At 49.5% G+C, this 22,076-nt stretch overlaps 1 non-coding gene across 1 annotated transcript; it reads right to left on the minus strand.

Moving 5' to 3' along the window:
* Window positions 1–8,400: 8,400 nt before the first annotated feature.
* TRNAS-UGA (transfer RNA serine (anticodon UGA)) lies at window positions 8,401–8,482 on the minus strand. The gene has a single exon. It is a non-coding gene; the product is annotated as a tRNA-Ser (tRNA).
* Between the last annotated feature and the right edge of the window lie 13,594 nt (window positions 8,483–22,076).

Raw genomic sequence — 22,076 nt, forward strand, 5'->3', positions numbered from 1 at the left:
GTGCTTCCAGTTGGGAACATATATAAATACATTGATGAACCAGTGTCCCAGTTTGCAGTACTCCCATATTAAAAACAACAATTACTGAATGATCATTAGACTTTCCATTCTAACAGACCACGCACCACACCTGAACATGGCCCCCTTTTCTTCTTCTCTCTTTCATCGGGTTACATTTCCTCCAGAAAACTTCTTGTTGTGGATGTGTAATGTAGGAGATGGTCATGTTGGAAGAGGCCAGATTGGTGCCCTCCTTCCTAGTAACCCAGATTGCAGGCACCCCTTAACACACACCAATTACAGTAGTTTGTAATTAGCATGCCCAGATCCCATCAATCTGGTATGTGTGCACTCACATACAAACTTGATTTGATTTTGGTGGGAGGAAGAGGGTATGTATCCAGAACCTGCCCACAATACATTTACAAGCACTGCTCCTCAATATTAAGCCTGTGTTCAAATGAACTTTTCTCAGGTTTGTGATCCCTCCCACCGCATCTCATTATCTAAAATGAAGAGTCTAAAAAAAAAAAAAAAAAAAAAAAATGCTTATTGGACTCCCTGGCTTTGTAGGCTGAACCCTATGCATGCCTGCTCCCCATCAGGAGGAAAAGAAAGGACAAGGAAAAGAAAAAAAGACTCCCTGGCTTTGCAGGCCCCCAAAAGGAAAAATGTGTCCTCTTAAAATCCTGAGCTCTGTGCTTCTGGCTCAAAATGATCCGACTCCTCTGCAACCATGTCAAGGCTGATTCCCCACTCTGGCAGTTTGACCTTGGATTGGTAACGCTGCCACCACTTCTGGGCTCTCACAGGGGTTCTCCACTTGAGTGGTGGCAGCGTTACCAATCCAAGGTCAAACTTGCGGCCATCGGCAGGCCCGGCCCCCCGCTGGCCTTGCGGTTGTTATATCCAAACACTGAGTTGGTAAATTTTCCTATCGACCATCAAAAGGGGAGGAGGTTGCATTTGGATGTTGGCAGCATTTACCAAGCCCAAGTCAGAGAGAAGCTGTAAGCTTTGAGTGTAATACAAGCCTGGAGTGGCAAATATTAATCATAAAAATCCTTGCAGGCCGCCATCTTCTGAGCTCAGAGTGACAGAGTGACGATTACCTGTCCTGACGGCCTCAGCAAAAGCACACCCCCATTTACCACCAACTAATTATTATTGCAGTACTCTGGGAAACTAAGCAACACACAGTATTAATATACAACAGTAAGGCTCACATGCAACATAACAATATGAATAAAGCACGTCTTTATCACATCTCCCCCCTCCAAGACCAAACTGAGCGGGGCCACTTTCCAGGAAAATGCGTCGGCGCTCACCTGAACATGGACCACCTTCATGTTATAATCCTGAAGCTGGAGACTACACCTCAGGAGCTTTACTTTGGCCTCTTTCATCTGCTGTAGCCACATTAGGGGCGAATGCTCAGTAAACACAGTGAAGCGCCGCCCAAATAGATGGCTGCAGCTTTTTAAGGGCCCACACCATGGCCATACATTCCTTTTCTATGGGTGCAGAATCCTGCTTCCCAGGCAGCAGCTTTCTGCTCAGGTACACAATGGGATGTGTCAGTCCATTTCTGTCAACCTACATTAGCACTGCACCCAGCCCTTTTTCTGAGGCATCCATGAACACCATAAAGGGCTTGTCAAAATCCAGGCTTACCAGCACCAGGCCCTTGACCAGACAGCCTCCTTCAGAGCACCGAGAGCCCTCTGGCACTGCTCGGTTCAGACCACCTTCAGTTCAGTAATTGGGGTGACTATGGAGCTAAAGTGGGGCACAAACCTCTGGTAGTAGCCTGCCATCCCAACGAAAGCCTGGACCTGCTTTTTAGTCTCAGGAGCGGCCCAAAATCTCATCACTTCCACCTGGGCCGGCACTGGCTTTAGACACTGCTCCCCACCTTGTGGCCCAGGTATGACACCTCCGACATCCCCGTCTTGCACTTCCCAGCTTTTATAGTCAGACCTGCATCCCAGAGCCAGTCTGGCACTTGTTTAACCTGGCTCACATGACTACAAATGCCGAGATTATCAATATATGCCAGGGCAAAATTCTCCATCCCCTTGAGTAACTGGTCCATCAGTGTAAAAAGGGGATACTGAATGCTCCAAGGTCAGACCCAGGAAGGTCAAAGCTGTGTAAACTTCTTGCCCTGGAGACAGTATGCTCAAAGAGAGGAGGCTCCCCCAGAGTCCTGACTGGCTTCATATGGAGTAGTTCCAGAGCATTGCCCGGTGACTGCATGACAACAGGTGGCAGTGGTGGGATCAAACTGCACCCCGTGGACAGAGCATCCTGCAGTAAGTGACTGGGGAGCAATAAAACAAAGGGAGATTAGCAAGAGATGTGCATGCTGGAGGCTCCGAGAGGTGCGGCTTAACCCCCGATAGAGAGTGGACCCCCAAGAAGGGCTGTCGCACTGAAGGGGTTCCTCCCAGGGCTCATGGGGAGCTGAGAGAGCACAGGCCTGTGAGTCCATGAACCCTTAGGAACAGCATGGAGATGGCCTATAACCATCTCCTTAAGAAGGACATACAGCTGTGCAGAGAGAGAGGGCTGCGCATTGAAAAAAATTCACCAGGGCTCAGCTAATTGCCCAGTTGGAAGAGAATTATCACTGTAAGGAACCGACTCCTGAGCCAGCCGGGGCTGCAAGAGAGGCTGGGAGCAGTCAGGCAGCCCCAGAATTCACTACCCGACCAGCAAGGGACCTTCCTCACCGAGTTCCCCATTGGTGGAGCTGAGATAGTTGCCTCAGTTTAAGGCATGTTTAAGGTTATGTTAAAGCCTCTGACTTTACACAGCATAATGCTAGACTTGATGCCTAGCAACCGACTATCTCACGCAAAGAGAGACTTTAAACTAATTTAACCTTTTAAGAACATGAACCTAAATCTGTCAAGTGTTATCAAGAAACCAAGATTTTTAATAAGTGGATGTGAAGAGAAACACAGGAAGAATTAAACTACCAAAACTTAAACCTGCTGCAGTATGTATCTTATTTGATAGCATACAGAAGATGAAGTGGACTAAGCAGTAATAGTGGCAAACCTCAACACTACTTAGTCACAGCAGGAAGTTAAACAGCCTCAGTTTAAGGAAGTGATGATAAAGATGCCTTCCTCTCTGCCTTTGAGAAGGCCTGCAATGTGCACCAGTTTGACCCTGAAGATAGGCTTCCCAAAGCCACAGAGTTCAGCCAGATGGATGAGGTGGAAACAGGGGACTATGAACTGTTCAAACAAGGCCTGCTGTGCGAGTTTGAACAGACCCCCGAGGCGTACAGGAAAAGGTTCCGGAGTGTGCAGAAGACCCAGTGGATGACCTATCTGGAACTGGTCACGCGGATGGGGGAAATACACCCACAAGTGGGTGAATGGGGCTGAGGCCCAGACCAAGGAGGACGGGATTGAACTAATGGGGCTGGAGCGACCTGTCCCGCTGACCTGAGGATGTGGTTTGTGGACAAGAGGCCGAAGGACCTGAGCCACACAGGGCTGCTAGCTAATGAGTTTGTAGACAGCAGATCGGGATATTGAATGGAATCCCAGGGAGACAGGCCCACATCGGTGCAGAAGGGGAATCACCCAGAGGCTTCCCTGAAGGAATTGTCAGATAAATCCCTCCCAAGAGGCACAGCCAATACCAGAGCTGACTGACCAGCCTCAGGGGACTAACAGGACCTGAGATATAATTACTCTGAGCAGAGGGGTCACAGATGGGCCTGGTGCCAAAAGCTCAGGGACAGGATGAGCAAACCGAGCCCTCACAGGGTTAACTGGATGGGAACCCAGCCGGAGGAGAGGTGAGCTCCCCAGGTGGGAGGGGCTGGCACTTTAGCAATGGCCCAAGAGAGAGGAGTCTCCCAGGCCAGCTCCTCCTTGGGCTGGTAGAGGAATCCAGTCCCAACCTCAATTCTGGGTTACAGCCCAGGGCCCTGTAGTGCACAGCTACATCAAATCCACCAGCAGCCAAGCTCCCCGTCCCCTGCCCCAGTTCACCTCCACTCCACCTTCTCCCCTGAGCGCGCTGCATCCCCGCTTCTCCCCCAACTCACAGTGCTTGCCGCTGCCAAACAGCTGTTTTGTTGCACAACAAGCTCCGGGAGGGAGTGGGGAGGAGAGAGAAGGCGGTGCACTTGGGGCAGAGGGAGGGCTGGGGTGGGGATTTGGGGAAGGAGTTAGAATGGGGCGGTGCGGGGGTGGGGTCAAGCACCCACCATCACCAGCACAAGTTGGAGCTTAGGCTCATTGGGGCTGTTTCCCATCCTCCCCACAGCTCTGTCTTAGCTAGGACACTCTCTGATATCCAGCCTCTACCTCCCGGGGACCTGCTTCTCTGCATTTCACTGCAGCTCTCCTACCACGCTCTAGGGGCAAATGATTCCCCTGAAAGAGCTGGAGATGCCTCTAGCTCCCATTGGGCCTGTCTGTAACCTCTACAGAGGTCACTGTGAGGAATGAGCTCAGGTGTTACACACACAGACATCATTTCATCCGTTAAAAGAACTCAGTAGCCACCTGCTACAAAATCTGTGCTATGGGGCTGCTACCACGTCTCCACAGCTAAGACCACAACTGAGTCTCCAATCTACGCCTGAGTTGGGAGCCCTCTATTCTAACACCCACAGAGTCGTATCAGGCTCAAATCTGGTAGATTTGGTCTGGGTCTGAGGAAGAATTTTTCTACCAAATTTGAACTGAATTGGCCAAAGGCCTACTGATTGACAACTCTGTAAAAACAGAGTCCAAAAAGCATTAAGACAATTACCCGCAGCCTGTTAAGGTAATTTAAAGTTTCCTAGAATCATTCTAGTTCATGAAATCAATTAACATCACAACACATGAGAATTCACCATGTGTGTCCAGTAAAACCCCAACTCTGAACCATAATTACCAACCTCTGTGAGCACCTACCCCCCGAACTGACAGTGGGTAAGTTCCCGGCCTCAGGAGCACTCTGAGGTATTGTAATTACACTGGAGCACTCGTGACTGCATAGTTAAGTATGAGCATGTGTTTCATGCAAGGAAACCAGGGACAAATCTGGTCTTTTCATTGACCATACTGCTCTTTCCCTGTTACTTCTGGCATGTGTGCATCTGCTGGGCAGCAGAGTGGTGCATGTGTGTGTGTGCACACGTGTGTGTCTGTCATTAAAATACCAGCTTCGCTTACCTGCATTTTTGCTGACTTTACTCCAGCCTGAAATCAAACACACAAGAGGTGAGCAGTCCCCAGAGCATGGACTGCTGACATAGGATGCAATGTCATATGAGGGAAAGGAGACACATGGCACTTATCAAGTTCAGCCAGGGATTTCCCTGCAAACAGAGACATCGTATGCAGTCAGTTCTACAACAGCTCCTGGGTTAGGGAATGTGCTTTTAAAGGGCCACTTTGCCCTCTCTACTGTGCTCTCCGCTGGCCTCTTTCTGCCCAGGTCTCCTGGCCCGAGCTCCATCCTCACAGATCTTTCCATGGATCACACCCCCCTTCTTGGCATCTGACCGTTGCTGGGCTCCCATGGCCCTGCCCTAGCTGGGCTTACCTGTGGTGTAGTCTCTACACTCCCCATGTGCCAGGCAGCTTGGCAAGGGGCTAGGCCCTGATAACATGGAAGTGAGGGTTTAATGAGCTAATCCTTGGCCCTGGACACTGGATCTCAGTGAATGGGCCTAGCAACATTAGTTAGCTTCTTCTCATTGAGTTTGTGTCTCTAAGTGTCAGAGAGTGGTAGGAGACTTTGAGACTGCGCTGAGCCCCTGTTTCCAGGGCATCAGGATCCCCCCACCCGGCCATTCCTTTAAATGCTTTAGCAAAAGGGTACATTGGCCCAAGCAGACCCACCAGGTTTGGATATGGACACTCTCCTGTGGGCAGATTAGAAAGGAGGAAGCTAAAATCAGGCTTATGCTGGAAACTGAGCAGCAACCTTATCTATGGAGAGTTACCCCACTCTGTGATTAGTCAGAGCTCCCCGTCTGTTTGATTCCCAGAGCCTCTCCTAACAGATAGCGCAGAGACAAAAGCCAAAGTCTGTCTAATTATGTACAGTGAGAGAAAATCATTCAAGCCTCCTGAGAGCCCAGACATTTACCTCCCTTGTTCTCCAGCTCAGAGCGCAGAATCTCTGGAGGAGAAAAGGAAGAAGGAGGTGAGGTTTCATGTTGTTAATTAACTGGGTTATTCCTATTGTTATTTCAGGGAACTTGTCTCAGGAACTTACCTCTCTCTTTCTCCAGTTCATATTGCAGATTTCCTAAATAAAGAAGAGTGAAAGAGGTGAGATTCTGGGGGGTGATGGTCCTCTCTAATACTAGCAGAGAGCTGCTATTTTACAGAAAATCATAGATTCACAGAGTTTAAGGCCAGAAGGGTCATAGTCTGACCTCCAGTACATCACAGACCTTAAACCCTCGCTCAGTCACCCCTGTACCATGCATGAGGCTATGATTTAATCACGGGTATTTTCAGAGAAAGTTGTGGACAGGTCACGGGCAATAAACAAAAAAATTCACCATGACTAGTTCATGACTTATAGTACAAGTACCCCTAAGTAAATCCTAGTGGGGATGCTGCTGGAGGGGAGGGGGCAGGGCAAGTGGCACCAGCTGCTCTGGCCGCCCGAGGGACCTCTGCTCAGGCAGTCTCTGGGGCCTGCCCTACCAGCTGCTGCTCAGGTGGTCCCTGGGACCAGCTGCCCTGGGCCACTTCAGCAGCGGCTGGCAGGCAGTGCACCTCGCTGTGGGGCTGCCTGAACTACTGGTGACCTCATTTGAAAAAAGATGTTGAAAAACTGGAAAGGATGCAGAAGAGCCACAAAAATTATTTGAGGGCTGGAAAAAATGTCTGAGTATGAGAGTGACTTGTAATAATGGGATTATTCACACACTTAAAGTTAAGCCTGATTCTAGCTGATTTGGGGCCTTGAGTGTAAAATGGGATAAGAAAGGGTTACTCACCTTGTGCAGTAACTGCAGTTATTTGAGGGGTGTGTTGCTCCATGCTATGTGTATTCATACCCTTGGGCCTCACATCGGAGATTTTAGGTAGCAGTTTCTGTTTGGCCCACACATACACTCTCCCCATCTTGTGCTCTGCATTAAGTCAATATAGCAGTGCGCAAACTGCCCCTGGTTCCTTCTCTACCACAGAGCTCATAGGTAAGGGCTTGTCAAGGTCTGATTCCCCACTCTGAACCTTAGCGTCCAAAACATGGAGTACCTGCATGAACCCCTCTAAGCTTAATTACTAGCTTAGAAATGATAGCACTGCCACCACCCAAAAATATAGTGTTTTGGGACACTTTCTGGCCCCCAAACCCTTCCCTGGGGACCTCAAGACCCAAACCCTTGGATCTTAAAACAAAGGGAAATAAACCATTCCCCTCCTTTCTTCCTCCCAGATTCTTCGCTCCCTGCGTACACTAGGAGATCGCTGTGATTCAAATTCCTTGAATCTTAAAACAGAGAGGAAATCCACCTTCCCCCCTTCTCTCCCACTCCCAGACTCTCCCTGAGAGAGAGACAGTGACTCTAACACAGAGAGAAATCAGGCTTTTCCTCCCCCCTTCTCTCCTTTCTCCCACCAATTCCCTGGTGAGTCCAGACCCCATCCCCTGGGGTCTCACACAAGAATTAAAAAAAACAATCAGGATCTTAAAAAGGAAAAGCTTTTAATAAAAGAAAGCAAAAAGTAAAAATTATCTCTGTAAAATCAAGCTGGAAAATGTTACAAGGTCTTTCAGCTTATAGACACTAGAGAGAATCTTCCCCCCAGCACAAATACAAGTTGCAGCAAACAAAGATACAATCCTTCCAGCAAAATACACATTTGCAAATAAAGAAAACAAACATAAGCCTAATCCGCCTTATCTACCTAGTACTTACTATTCTGAACAAATAAGAGATTGTACCAGAGAGATTGGAGAGAAACCTGGTTGCACATCTGGTCCCCCTGAGCCCCCAGAGAGAACAACAACCAAACACTAACAGCACACACAAAACTTCCCTCCATCCAGATTTGAAAGTATCCTGTCCTCTGATTGGTCCTCTGGTCAGGTGACAGCCAGGCTCACTGATCTTGCTAACCCTTTACAGGCAAAAGAGACATGAAGTATTTCTGTCCTATTAACCCTTAACTATCTGTTTATGACAGGGCTCCAAAACAGAGGGGAAGGAGGAAAATAGTGGAGCACCCACAGGGACACACCTCTCAAAGAACCATAATTACAGCACAAGGTGAGTAACCCTTTTGTTGTCTTTCAGTGGTGTCTGTGTGGGTGCTCTGCTCTCAGCGACACTGCAGCAGTACCCTTAATGGAGGGCTGGGGTTTCAGTACAGAGGTATTGCCTGGGTGCGAGACTGGCTAAAACACAGGCCTTGCTGTGAGCAGGATTTGAACTTGTGCAGGGGAACCCTATTAGATTTCAACTCCAACACCTTAACCACTCAGCCATCACAGCTGGGAGCACAAAACTGCTACAAAGCCAGAGAAACTGGTAAAGAATCACAATACCCAGATGTGAAATCATCTGAACTACAGAATTCCCACTGCAAACCTGGCTCCCAAAGCACAGGGGGGATTGGGGGTTTGTTCTCTTTGCTTAGCCATGTGCAGTCGCACAGAGAGCGTGTTTAAAAGTCTCCCCTCCCACAGAGCGGGAATGGGAAATGATTCTCAACTTGAAGCCTGATGTAGGGTGACAACACATCCCCATTTTATCAGGACTGTTCCGATATTTGTTTGTTTGTTTCGTGTCCCGACCAATGTTTAGTCGGAACACTGGACAAACAAACAATTTTGCCCTATACTCTGGCACACAGGCAGAGTCTGCAGGGACACTTGCCTCCCCGACTCCGCCCCCTCCTTCCCCCATTGGATCCTTCCCCAAATCCCAGCCCTGGCATTCCTCCTCCCTCCCAGGTTTGCACACGGGCCATGGCCATGGCCGGGAGCACAGCACGGAGGCTGCTCCAGCCCTGCAGCCTGCAGGGCAGTGCAGTGGGACTGGAGCCAGGTGGGCGGGGGGCGGTGACACACGTGGCGCAGACACACTCCTGCCGGGAGGGGTCGGGCCCAGCTACCTAGTTCGCCCCTTACCCGGGAGCTGCAGGAGGGGCCCGGAGCGCAGCTCGGCCGCAGAGCTCGGAGCCCAGGCTGGGTCCACAAGCGAAGGGATCGGGGAAGCTGGGGTTGTATCGGGGGTTGGAGCCGAGAGTTGGGTGGAGATGCGGCTCTGCCACTGCCGCTTGGCGGTGGGGGGGCCCTCCGGCTTTTTTTTTTGGTCCGCCCCCCACATCCCGATATTTCATCTTTGACATCTGGTCCCCTTAGCCTGCTGTGAATGAGGATGTCTGGACCAAGGGGCCAGGGACTGGCCTTTGCTAAAGAAACCACTGTCAAGTTTTAGCTAATTAGGACAAGTCAGCAAATAAGAACCTCAGGTCTCAGTAACTGCTACAGGTAGCAAATTCCCACAGGGAGCAGTTTCTGGCACTACACCTTTGCAGCTCTGCTCCTTGGCTCTTCTCAGGCTCCTGCTCTCTCCTTAGCTCTGCCCCACTCTGGCCCAGACAGTTCCAGCTCACACGGAGGATGGGACCCCCTGGCCTGGTGACTCCCTCATTACACTGCCTGGCCTGTCAGTGCGGCTAACTTGGAGCTTTGGCCTCTCCCCATTGCCCAGGGGACTGTCAGTCTCAGGGTCCTGATATCTCATTGATCCTTCCCCCTTCTGTTGGTGCTGGGAACTAGCCAACCTACACACACACACACACACACTAAGTTTTAGTAAAGGGCCAAGAGCCCCCTTACACAAGCCAGCCCCATGAGGATCACCGATGTGCAGAGAAATCAGCTTAAGCTGGTTCCATAGTGTAATGGGCAGCACTCAGGACTCTGACTCTTGCAATCTGAGTTCAAATCTCAGTGGGACCTTGTGGTAAAGCCTCAGATCTCACAGTGCTCAGTTTCCATGTCTCCAGCTGTGTAAGAGTGAATCTTTCTGCTCTTGCTGTGTGACTCAGACCTCCTAGAGCCAGGGCTTTGGCTGGCATGGCCACAAGGGGTTAGGGCTCTAGAACTTGCTACTCTGATAGTTGGGATTCTTGCTGCTTCACCTGATGCCCACAAGCTTGGCCCTTGTGCTTCTGGCCACACTTTTCCTTGGGCCCACATGGCGCTTGAAAAAAGGAGTGCCAGGGCTGGGATTAACAGTCAGGGCTTGGCAGGAGGGAAGAAGATTCCCAGGCTAGAGCCCCACATACCTTCCCTCCTCTGGGCACCTAGAGCAGAGGCAGCCCAGCTCTGTTTGCGGATACCTCAGCAGAGTAGGTGAGTTCATGTAAATACAGTCTGGTCCCAAAGCCTCCTCCAATCCTGGTCATCACTAGCTGTCAGGGGAGAGCTCATTCACACCTCGCTTACAAATCAACAGTTGAAATTCTAAGGTTGGCCAACATTGCCAAAACCAATGCACCGACCTTGTCAGCAAACACAACAGCTGGATGAGGAAACCCGACTTTGTCCAGACTTTCCAAACCTATTTTACTTTCTCAGGTACAAGTATTTTTCATATGTTGTATCTGCTTTTAAAGTGAGTGTTAACATTTCAATTTCCATTCAGATTTGCAACCAGTGACAACATTGGCAGTGCTGCATGTAACTACTTGAGTGCTGTGGGGGGGTTGGGGAAATTCGGGGGAGGGATGCACAGCTCCCTGGCTGGGGGGTGTATAGGGAATGCCCAGTTTCACTGAATTGAGTCTCCTACTGCAGCACCTCAGTAGGTTACATCAGAGAGGAGCTGCAGTGTCTAGGCAGTGGGATGCCTGTGCCTTTAAGAGCCCAGCCCTGGGAAGCCCGTGCTGAGAGGTTCTGCCTGTGGGAGGAGAAATAGAAAAGCCTCTCTGCTCCCCCACTCTGTTTTTGCAAACACTGGAGTCTCAGCCCCCCGGAGTAACTGTTACCTCTCTGCCCCTGCCTCTGCCGGGGTTTAACCCTCTGGCAGCTCCTCCCCCTGGGCTGAACTCCAGCTCCTTCCCCAGTCCCTGATTTTGCCCTTCAGCCCATCTCCTAACTCTGCCTCCAGCTGCTTGACACCTTGACCAGTCAATTTCCACCCCCTGCTCAGACCCTGGCCACCCCCTCCTCTGATTTGCCCCCCTTTGCCCTTTTTTAATCCCTGTAAAAAGTAGGGAGGGCTGGGTCCCATTCTCTGAGGGGGAGCTGGGCACCTGGCCCCTGCCTGCCCAATGCTCAAAGCGCCCCATGATCTTGCGGATGTTTGCCGAGTGCTGCAGGGTCATCTGCAGGGAGAGAGAGACGTGGTTAGGAGGTGATGCAGCCAAGGATGCCTCACCCAACACTGAGATGCAGCCACCCCTGGGGTGGGTTGCACAAGCCTGGAAGAATAAAGGCCTCTGGGCATATAGCATGTTCCTTCCCTACACACACATGCACACGCGCACAAGCACACATACACACAGAGAATATCCCTAAGGAATTGGAATCACCTGCTGCCTTCCCCTATCCTGCTGGATCCCCAAATGACGATGCTCTTCAGCCTAAACCCATGTCCCCTCTTTTCCCAGTGCCCTTCAATCCCAACCCTCAGTCCCTCCTATGCGCCCTGCTCCTCACTCCCAACCAGAGCCTACTCCTCTTCACCCTTCTCCTCTATCCCAACCCACAGCCCCCTCAATCCCAACCCGCAGGACCCTCCTCCTCACGCTGCTCCTCAATCGCAACCCACAGCCCTCTCCTTTCCTCCAGCAGCAGGTGCTTCAGACCCCTTCAGGAAGATTTTCTTGCAAGGTTTTGTGTATGAATCTACATGTGGATTTTACAGTATGCTGGAAATATGTTGGGTTGCTTGCCGAAATGATCACTTTTGGCTGGTGTTGGATTCCCAGTCTCCATGTTATAGGGGCAGGAGAAATAAAGGGCTGTTATCCTTATTGTGTCAATTCAGGGCAGCACAACTGTGCTCGGCAGACCCCGATTGAGGGACTCACCCTCAATTCAATAGCACTTGCTAGGCAGGGGACATGGGTTCCAAAGCCAAGTGGGCTGGGGCCTGGGTCCTAATACTAAAATTTAGGGGTTAGATCAATGTTAGGACAGGGTGACTGTGGAGGGATGAGTGAATCTCTAGACAACATAGTGAGTACGGTGCCTTCTTATTTTCCCCCTTTTACACCCAGGATGGCAGGTGAACTGTACAGAGGCACCTCTGGGCTTGCACTAACTAAGGACAACAGGTGTGAGTGGGGTGCAGAGAGGGGATAGCTCATGTTAAAGAACTTCTGGTTGCTGGACTTACAAACCGTAGGGAGAAGGACACTGCCCAGCTTTTTTGGGGGTGGGTCTCTTCCTCGTGGTTTATGTTTATGCATTGGAGCTGCTGACATGACTTCTGCTAACCCTGGGCTTACATTGCAATGTAGACATACCCTGAGAGGGCATCTATAACATGATAAAATCCTTGTGGCCCAGCAGGCCTGGATCATCTGACTTGGACTCCTGGGGCTCAGGTTGTGAAGCTAAAAACTGCAGTGTAGACAGTTAGGCTCAATCTGGAGCCCAGGCTTGGAGACCCTCAGCCCTTGTGGGGTCTCGGAGGCTGGGCTCAAGCCCAAGTGTCTACACTGTAATTTTATTACCCTGCAGCACAAGTCCCACAAGCCTGAATCAACTGACCCAGGGTTTGAGAATAGTGACTTGGGTGTGTTTATGACAGTGCAGATATAATGCTACGCTATGTCCACGCTGCAATGAAACACCCAGGGCTGCCCTGTGCCAGCTCAGGCTCCTGAGGCTTTGGCCGTGGGGTGGTAAATTTGCAGTGTAAATGTCTCAGCTCAGGCTCAATACTGGGCTCTGGGCCCCCTCAAAGTTGGGAGGGAGTTTAGCAAGCAAAAATGTAAAACCGCAGTGAAGTATTACCCTGGACTCAATGGCATTTTTCCATTGGTCTGTCTGCTTTGGGGCAGGGACAAAAACATGTCCTGCTGCATTCGTTATTTCATAGGGTGGATTAGGATTTTCATTCTCTAACACTGGGCACAAAGCAGGACTCAACCCTCGGCATAAACTAGGTGAGCTGCCCACAGATTCTGGCAGCCACAATGAGCATTTGGTGTGAGAGCTCAGAGCTGCTCCTGTCCCAGAGGGAGGGATCATCCATGAGGGGACTGGACCACTGACCTACCAGCTCCTAACTCCCAAACGTTTAATAACTCTGTTATCAGTGCCTGCGTGTGTAATTTAAACCATAAGAAAACCCACACTGGGCTAGACCAAAGGTCCTTCTGACAGCAGCCAAGAGTAGGTGCCCCAAAAGCCACTCAACAGGGCACCACTGAGAGTTATTATCCCTGCCCCAAAACCAGACAGACCAATGGAGAACTGCCATGAGTCCAGGGTAATACTTCCCTGCGGTTTTACCATTTCTACTTGCTAAACTCCCTCCCAACCTTCTGGGCTCCTAGAGCAGGGTACAGAGACTGAGCTGAGACACGGACACTGCAACTTTACAGCCCAAGCCACATGACCCTGATTAATCTGACACAAGCCTGCCCTGGGTCTTTCATTGCACTATAGACCTACCCTAATGTTATGTCCACACTGTTATTAAAACACTCAGGGCACCTGTCTCAAAGCCTGAGTCAGCTGACTCAGGGTTATGGGACTTGGGCTGCAAGACTATAAAATTACAGTGCAGACAAATGGACTTGAACCCAACCTCTGAGACCCCACGAGGGGTGAGCGTTTCTGAACCCAGGCTTCAGTGTGAACACAAATATCCACACTGCAGTTTTTAGCCTCTCAGCCTTAGCATAATGAGCCCAATTCATATGACCCAGGCCAGCCATCCTGCCATCTTTATCCCAGGAGAGAAGGACCCTAAGGGTACGTTCCCATTGCAATGGAAGCCCAGGAGTGGCACGTTGTGCTCAAAGCAGCACCCTGCAAACCCCATATTCACCACTCTCATATAGTGAAGATACGTTTTGAACAAAGTCTGCCTGGTGAGGTATCATTTTAAAAGTCTTGAACTGTTCATCTGCTGAACATTAATGTCGTCTTGTATTCTAAGTGCTCACATTGGTTTTGGAAGTTATGAAGTTTGCTCTGTGTGCATTACAGAAATATGTTATGAGGTTGGGAAATGCCCACCACCAGTATTTCAGGTGCAAAAATGGAGGAGCCAGACTCACTGCTGGCCCATTAAAGGTAGCTACACTCCCAAGGACTATGCCAGGAACCGTGTACAATGCAGACTTCGCCGAGATAAGACAGCAACAATGGACACTACTTGACTCACATCATAACAAAGGAGCTTTCTAGAAAGTTGGAAGAAACTATGAAAGAGGGGTAGAGACATCATGACTTGGCATGTCTCCCCCACAACTCAACAGGTGGAAACACACCTGGAGGACAAAACTGATTCAGAAATCAGAAGATAATATTAATAATACATTCAATCCAAAGTCCCCAAAGAGCTAGTATTGGTTTTTCAGCAGAAAATTTTCAGTTTGGGGAATTTTGTTTTCCCAGTCAGACCTTGCCAAGGGAAGCAGGGAGAAAATGTTTGAGTTGTCTCCTTCAGAACAGCTTGGCCTAGACACTCTATCTGTGGGTCACTGTCGTGGCCTTGCTGAGAACTGGAGTATTTTAATAATTTGGGGAGGTCCCAGGGTGTTTGGGAGAGATTATGAGGCTGTTACCTTTTGAAATAAAAACTAAGACATACAGGACTAAGAAATTTTTTTTAGAAATCTGAGATTTAGACATTTTATTTAAAGCAAGGGAGTTTCTGAGCAGGTTTTTGTTTGCGGGAAGCAACATTGTTTGATCTGTCATTGTACCAAAGGAGGAGATGGTTTTCTGTAAAGAAGGGGTGAAGACATCTGATAAAGATGCGATTTGAACCCAACTGTGCAGAGCACCATGGACTAGCAGTCTATCATCTTAACCACTCAGCCATTAGGAAATGGACAGAAGGAGAAATCTAAGGCCAGCAAAGATAGGGACACTAAGATGTTTTTAAATACTAAGCAGAAGCAGGGGCTGAATGAGCTCCCCCCTCACACCTAGTGACCAGCTGTGGGAAAGGCTTCAGGAACAGACCATGTTTGCATAGACACACCTACTCTGCCTAGGTATGCAGAATGATGGGGCCGCTTCCCCAAAATGACCAGTTTTGGCTGGTGGCGGGTTACAAATCACTTTAGCACTGAGTGGTATGAAATGTTATCATCCTTCCTGCATGAGTGAAGGGCAGCAGAACATACCTAGTCTGTCCTGTTGGAGGGTAGGTGGGCGAGGAATAGCTTTTATTGGACTGCATAGAAGTGTTTGAGAACGTCACTCTAAACCAGTGGTCCCCAAACATTTCACACTGTGCCCTCTTATCCATGGCTGTAGCCTCTCAGAAGCCAGAGTCGAAAACCGGGGCTGGGAGTGGGGCTGTTGCTTGCTGAAGAGAGGGGTGCAGACAGGGGTAAGGGAGTGGAGGCCGAACTGGGAGTCAGGGCCCCAGACTGAGGTTGGGGTTGGAAAAGAGCTGGGACAGAGTGGGGCTGAGTGGTGCTCCCTCCATGGGGGCTGGCTGCTATGAATCTTCCTGTGTCCCCCTAGGAGTCATGCCACACATTTTGGGGACCACTGAACCCTACTCGCTAAGCAGGGCCTAGTGATGCCAAAGCCCAGGGAAAGGGAGAACAAGTGTGGGAGCCCCCAGCACTGAAACCATGCCCCCCAACTTCTGTCTGTGGTTCCGCCCCCTTCCACACCTTCCACCCATGGCCCCATCCACTGTCACCTCTGTTCCACCCCTTCCTCCACTGGCCCCACCCTGTCACTCCTTTACCCCTGCCCCGCTGTGGCCCTGAGATCAGAGAAGCTCTGTGCCCCTGCTGCAGCCCCCGGGCCATAGCATGGAGTGAGAGCTCCTCCAGCCCTGGGGCTGACATGGGGGAGACTTTTCCAGGGGGACCTAATTTCTACAGGGCCTCTAGTCATGGGACCCACTGTCTCTTTGATGACGTAAGGTTTGAGGAGGCTGAGCCCATTCGAGCCTCCATTACAAGCCGCCCAGGCTACCACTGCTCAGTGTGTGGCCAGTCTCTCTGTGTTCTCTGCTGTTCTTGCTGGGGAGCCTGCCTGGCCTTAGGGGTGGGGCCCCCCCGGCAGCCGCCCAGGGCTCCAGGGGCTCAAAGTTCACCTTGTGCCAGTGCAAAGGTGCTCACTGCTCTCCCCTGCCCCAATGCTCCTCCGTGGCCCCATAAAGGGTTAGGGGGAGTGAGGAGCAACACTATGTGCTCCATGCTTCCTGGTCACTTTCCCCACCTGGGTTGTGCTGTGAGGCTGAGGAAAGTGACCTGGATGCAGGGAACTCAGATGATGTCACTTCTTGCCCCTCCACTCCGACTCCGCAGCCCCTAGGGGTGCCCGGAAGAGCAGGGTTCCAGGGAGGAGGGGGCAGCAATGCCAGCTGCTCCATGCACACAGGTCACTGTCCCCGCGTGGGTGCAGGAGGGGGTGCAGGGATTAGGGTGAAGGGGATGCAGGAGAGGGGCAGTGGCTGGTGGCACAGGAGGGCAGTGCAGGAGTTAAGGGTAAAGGGGACACAGTGTAGGGGTTAGGGCACAGGAGGGGGCAGGAGTTAGGGGTGAAGGAGGCGCAAGGGTTGGGAGTGCAGGAGCTGGGGGGAAAGGGGGAGGGGATCGTCCAGGGGCATTGGGGATGTGCCAAAGTACAAGTTTTGCCCAGGGCACCATCTCCCCTAAGGCTGGTCCTTGATAACATTTCTTGCTGGGAGGGGGAGTTGAGAGAGATGAGGTGTTTTCTCTCTGTTTCTTTCCTCTCCATTTTCTGCTCCTTCCTCCAATTCCAGAAACCTCCCTTGTGTTTCAGACTGTGCAGTGATGCCCTCACCACCCCAGGCCTCTGGAGCCTTTGGAGCAGAAAGATCCCAGGAGCTGAGGATGAATCCAGGGGTGAGTAGCTGGCAGGAAGGAGTCCTAGCAGCTCTTCTGGGAGCGCAGGGGAGGAATGACTCCCCCTTATCTAGATTCTCCCCGTGGGGCTCTGGGGAGCAGGGACGGTTCTGTGATAAATTCCATCGAACATCCCGGTTTGATCCAAGCTGAGGGGCGTCTCAGCTCTGCATGATCCCCTTGGCAGCACCAAACAAGGGATGTTTTCCACTGCCCAGGAGATCCAGCCAGGGATTGATGTGCTATAGATATGTTGGGAAAGGGACTGTCTGAATTCCCAAGGCAGGGAATGAACAATCTACAGCAACATCTGTCATAAACAGATAGTAGGAGTTAATAGAACAGAAGTACTTTATATCTCTTTTGACTGTAAAGGGTTAACTAGTTCAGTAAGCCTGGCTGTCACCTGACAAGAGGACCAATCAGGGGACAGGATACTTTCAAATCTGGAGGGAGGGAAGATTTTGTGTGTGCTGTTAGTTTTTGGTTGTTGTTCTCTCTGGGGGCTCAGAGGGACCAGACGTGCAACCAGGTTTCTCTCCAATCTCTCCGATACAGGCTCTTAATAGTTCAGAATAGTGAGTACTAGGTAGATAAAGCGAGTTAGGCTTATGTTTGTTTTCTTTATTTGCAATTCTGCATTTGCCTGGAAGGAGTTTAAATCTGTATTTGGCTGGAAGGATTTTAATTTGTACTTGTATACTTAGGCTGGGAGGGTATTCCCAGTGTCTACAGCTGAAAGACTCTGTAACATATTCCATCTTAATTCTACAAAGATAATTTTTACTGTTTTTCTCTCTTTAGTTAAAAGTTTCTTGTGTAAGAACCTGATTGTTTTTTTATTCTGGGGAGACCCCAGGGGACGGGGTCTGGATCCACCAGGGAATTGGTGGGGAGAAAGGAGGGAAGGGGAAGAGAAAGGTTAATTTTCTCTCAGTGTTAGGATTACTTTCTCTCTCAGGGAGAGTCTGGGAGGGGGAGAGAGAAGAAGGGGGGAAAGTAAATTTTCCTCTGTGTTTTAAGATTCAAGGAGTTTGAATCACAGTGATCTTCCAGGGTCACCCAGGGAGGGGAAACCTGGGAGAGGCAACGGTGGGGGAAAGGGTTTACTTTCCTTGTGTTAAGATCCAGAGGGTCTGGGTCTTGGAGTTCCCCGGGCAAGGTTTTGGGGGGACCAGAGTGTACCAGGCACTGGAATTCCTGGTTGGTGGCAGCGCTACAGGTTCTAAACTGGTAATTAAGCTTAGAGGAATTTATGCTGGTACCCCATCTTTTGGACGCTAAGGTTCAGAGTGGGGGTTTTATACCATGACAACATCATTAACCACAAACACACTCTAACCATGCTCCAGCCAGTAGGGAAATGGGCAGGAATTCTTGCTGTTCAGCCATGGCCACACGTGCAGAGCTGCACAGCAGTGAGTGTGCTAGGGAAGCTGGTCTGAGCAAACCATTGGAAATGACCCTTCAATGAGAACAGAACCAGAGTGTAGAAAGGCCCCTGTGTTAAGTGGTTGTGGCTGAGGGCTTAGGGAGCTGGAGTATGACATGATAGGGGTCTTTCTGTGGAGGTCTGATTTTTGTCAGCTAGGGAAGGCTGGTGTGTCTTGTCTTCATGGCTGTACTTTCAGTGATGCAGGTTTCTCTATCCCATTGTTCCACGGGCCTCCTACTAGATTGCCAGCTGCCTTTCAACTGCAGTGTGGAGACGGTTTGTGTGTGGGGAAAGACAATGTGTATGTTGAGGCAGGTAGGAGCGGATCATTATTATCCCTGCTTGAAAGAGGGAGAAGCTAAGGATGAGAAAGGAGAATTGACTTGTCTTAGGTCACACAGCCAGTCAGTGGCAGAGTTGGGAGTAGGACCCAAGAGCCCTGATTTTCAAACTAACCATCAGATCTTGAATTTCAGACACTGAATGACCTGAATAAAGTGCTCTCAGATGAGCTCCAGACCAACAACAGTGCACAGTAATTATTTAGCAAGTATTTGAGGAGAACTGCAAGTTTAGAGAGAATCATGAACTGCTCAGAGACAATTAATGCAGAGAAGTAGCAAAATTCATCAAACATATGACTGGTTACGACTTATTTCCTTGGTCTTAAAAAAGAAGAACAAGGACCTGAGTCTCCTTCCTGTCAATAACCCCCTGCTCAGCCAATCAGGGTAAAGACTGAGGATGGGAGGCTGAGGGTTCTCACCAGAGAACCCAAAGTATGGCCCAGGTCACTGATGGGGATCACTGCCAGAGCAGTATTTCAGCCCCACATTTTTGGGTGGACCTTCCACAGTGGGAGCTGCCGAGCACTCCCCTGCAACACACACACCCCCCACCCCCCCGCCCACCCCTCTCCTGGTATTGGGAGGGAAACAGGAGAAAGGACAAAAGATGCAAGAGACAAAGAGAAAGGAGGGAGGGAGGGATGGAGGAAGAGGTGAAACCAAAAGGACAAACTCTAATGTCCCCAGTGAGTCTAAGGGATAAAATCTCAGATGTGGAATAAAATTCTGCCTCCTTAAGCTCGTGTTTTCCATGCCTAGAATTCAACTGTCACCAGATGGATCAGACTCAACAGGTTTCAAACCTCGAGGAGGCTCTTACCTTCTAAACAGGGACGGCTGTTTTCTAGTAAAATCACTAAAAGGGAAGGAGAAAATTTGAAAGAGGTTCCTCCTGGTGCTCACGTACGTGAACCCAAATACTCTCAGTCCTCAAAGACAGACCTTGAGAAGGAGACTTGCTGAAACAAAGCCACAGGGGTCTCTGAGGTTTCCCTGGCTCCTCGCCCCTGTCGTGCCTGGCTGATGTCAGCATCTCTCTGTGAGGTCACCACCTCCCCAACACCTTTGACCAATAGTCTGAGGTCCTGCAAAAGGCCTTTGTGATGTCACTACCACACACCCCTCCCTTGCTGTGCTAATGTCCTGCCACTGGCCAGGTACTTTGGAGGTTTGAGCTATTCCCTGTGGACCACCCCACTCAAGGAGCATTCGTTCTAGGCAGCAAGCTGGCTAGACAGGAAAACATCAGACGCTGTTCCCAATGCTACAGTCTTTTTTTCAGAAATTAGTTGACTTTATGGCCAGAAGAGACCATTAGAGCATCTAATCTGACCCCCTTCATATCACAGGCCTCCTGTATGACACAAAAGCTACATTTTGGGCAAACACATTCCAGAAAGACATCTAGTCTTCATTAAATGACATCAGGAGATGGCGAATCCACCACTTTCCTTGGTAGCTTGTTTCTGTGCTGATTCGTCCTCGTTGTTGACTATTTGTGCCTTAGCTGTAATATGAATTTGTCTCTTTTCACCTTCCAGCCACTGGGTCTTGTTATGCCTTTCTCTGCTCGATTAAAGAGCCCCTTAATACCCAATATTTTCTCTCCATTAAGGCACTTCAAGACTTCAATAAAGTCACCTTTCAATTTTCTTTGGATAAGCTAAACAGGTTGACCTCTTTCAATAGCTCTCTAGAAGGCATTTTTCTCCAGCCCTCAGAACATTTGGCGGCTCTTTGCTGCCCCAGCTCCAATTTCACAATAGCTTTTTCAAATGAAGACACCAAAACTGGAGGCAGTATTCCACTATCAGTCTCACTGATGCCGTGTCACCTCCTGTGATGTTATTGACATAATCTGTAACTATAGATCACTGTTGCAACCACTCATATGTTTGCAGCCAATATTGTAGAAAGGTTGTTGTGTAAGGGGTGTATGGAGAGGTTCTGATTGGCTGATTATAATGATGCTATCTCTAGACGTGTATCATTTTTGTATTTGATGTTATGAATAATGGCTGTACGCTGCCTGTATTTCAAACTTGTGCTATAGTTCCCAGGAACACTCCAGCCAGAGAAGTTGGTGTCAGTTCTGCCTAGCCTGCTTGATGGCTCATTAAGGACCATGAGTTATACAACTGACCCACTGAGAGAAGGCAGATACGCCTTGTGACTCAGCAAGGTATGCAGGGACCTGCCTATGGACAGAACTTTAAGGTTTTTTTTCTATGCCACGTGCTGAATAGAGTGTCCTTGGGACAAAGAAAGCAAAGACCACATGGCAAGAGACTATAAAAGGCTGATGACTTGTCTCCATCTTGTCTTCAATCCTGCTTCATACCTCTAGAGGGACTTTGCTACAAACTGAAGCTCTCTGCAAAGGACTGAATGACCCATCCCAGCTGTGGATGGACTCCAGAAACTGTATTTGAACCTGCAGTTTATTCCATGACTGCTACAAGCCTGAACCAAGAACTTTGGTATTACTGGATGTGAAGGGTTCAAAACCATGTGTATTTTATATAACAACCTGATCTAAGGATTGTGCCAGCTCTTTTCCAGACCCAAAGTCCAGAGCACGGTCAAGGGACCAGAGGCCTAGCAAATCGTGATCAGCTAAGAGAAAGCTGGGGTAAAGCCTTGCTTGCTAAGATAGGCCTGGTCAGCAAATTGCCAGGTGTTGGAGCTAAGAACTAAAGAATTGTGTCTTATTCAGAGTTGCAGATTGAACAAAGAATCCCTCTTCCTATTGTGTTAGTCTCCTCTGTAGGGAGACATTCTTCCCACAGATCCAACCTTGAGTTTATGAGAAGTTGGCACATGACAGTGTAAGATATGGCATCCTTCCACCTCCCTTCCCGGGGACCAATGCCTTGCCTTTAGACACACAGAAAACAATCTTTATTGCCATACATTGTCACTGTTTCTTTGCTTTAACCCCTACGAATGTACCTGTTGGACCATCAAAGGAGTTGCTCCAGTCCTATGGACCTCAAATCAGAATTCAACACAGATATTTTATACTAATAACATTTTATCAAATTATTAATTAAATGTTACTTGCTAACTTGAGACCATGGATGGAGACATTATGTAACCCGTTAACCACTGGCTAATGTGCTATCTTGTCTTGCTGCAAAACCTAGCCTGGGGTGTGGAACTGCCTACCCTGTCACTTTCCCCCACCCATGGAAAACCTATATATTCTTTTGTAATCAATTGATTGACAGTGTCTCTGAACCTAATAAGCAAGGTGACACTCCACCAACG

The sequence above is a fragment of the Gopherus flavomarginatus genome, chromosome 3 (assembly GCF_025201925.1).
Source record: "Gopherus flavomarginatus isolate rGopFla2 chromosome 3, rGopFla2.mat.asm, whole genome shotgun sequence".
Taxonomy (NCBI): domain Eukaryota; kingdom Metazoa; phylum Chordata; order Testudines; family Testudinidae; genus Gopherus; species Gopherus flavomarginatus.